Below are 1,368 nucleotides of genomic sequence, written 5' to 3'. Positions count from 1 at the left end.
CTGATTTCATAAATACCAGTTTCTTCCTTACCCAAACAGCCAGAGCTGCTCATAAACCATGTGCTTTCCTCCCTTGGTAGATTTTCTCCTTATAGGAAATGAGCATACTGATTTGTTTCTATGATGAATTTTCTGTGAAATGCTGTGGAAGTCAGTGCTTCTGAAAGTCCCAAGCACAACTTAAGCCTTTAGGGTATGGCCCTTAATGCTGATGCTATGTTTGTGAAGCCAGGTATGGTATAACTGCTCTCTCATATACCTGCCAAGAATACTTCAAAGTTTTATCTAAAACAGTCACTAGACTTGATTGCCTTCAAGTTTATTCCTCTGAACTTTTCAAAACAGCAAGAAATGTTATCTCCGTTCCCCTGCTATCTCTCTTTCCAAAGGGAATGGAAGAAACATGACCTCAAAGGACTATCATGCTGCAGAATATTCCTTTTCAAGTAAAAAATCTTAGTTTTCTGTTGACATGATAGTCATGACAAAGATTAGTCCAAAGGCTGTTTTTCTCTCTCTCAAGGAACTTCCTTGCCTAGCAAATGGCAATATCATCTGTATATTCACAGCTGAAGTTTCCTGGATTATTTTGAGTTAATACTCCAGAGAGTGAGAAGACAGACTTGCTTTCAAATCATTCCTTGGCCTGATTTGTTGTACAAACTGCAAGGTGCAGTGCTGTTTTTCTAAGAAGAAGGCACATTTTAGTACTAACTAGTATGCTTATGTGGACTTCATAACAGTTGCTGAATGACAGTTCACAGCGGGCCAAATGACACTGAAGYTGGAAGCAGGACATTTCATACCCTGTCCTAATACAGTCTTCAGATCTCTGTCCTGCTTTATAGATGATGAGGGCAGGCTATAGTCCTAGATAGGTGCTGGCTTAGCAAGTGTCTAAGGCTCAATTGTGAGCTTCGTGTCCTGTCCTCCCCTGCACACAGGGGATTCTGCTGGTGGGAAAACCCCCAGGATTCAGCCTTCAAAAAGAGTTCAGCGGAGCCCCCTCTCATTCAGACCCTGCTGTGCAACCAGAGTTTAATTTCCAACTCCTCAGACGAATCAATGTGTGTTGGTACAAGTTTTGTGTTGCGTTGTGAGGCAGTTGCTCTTTATTTAAATAACAGGAGGAGGGAAAAGCAYCAGAAAGAGCAAAACTTACCCTTTTTGCTTTACTGAAGCATCCCTTGAGGTGACCAGTCCTCTGAGCTCATGGTCTCATGAAGCAGCAGCAGCTCTCGGTGTCACCACCAGCAGTCAGGTTGCCTTTAGCTGGCCCTGCTGGGTCAGCATCCCCTTCCTGCCTGGTACCCCATTCCCCGTCACAGCGTTGCAACTGGTGAGGGTCACCAGCAATGCTCTTTATTA

This window comes from Nothoprocta perdicaria, unplaced genomic scaffold (genome assembly GCF_003342845.1).
Source record: "Nothoprocta perdicaria isolate Ctin4 unplaced genomic scaffold, notPer1 scaffold_2, whole genome shotgun sequence".
In the NCBI taxonomy this organism is placed as follows: Eukaryota; Metazoa; Chordata; class Aves; order Tinamiformes; family Tinamidae; genus Nothoprocta; species Nothoprocta perdicaria.
The sequence above is the reverse complement of the archived record's forward strand: the minus strand, read 5'-3'. Positions refer to the sequence as shown.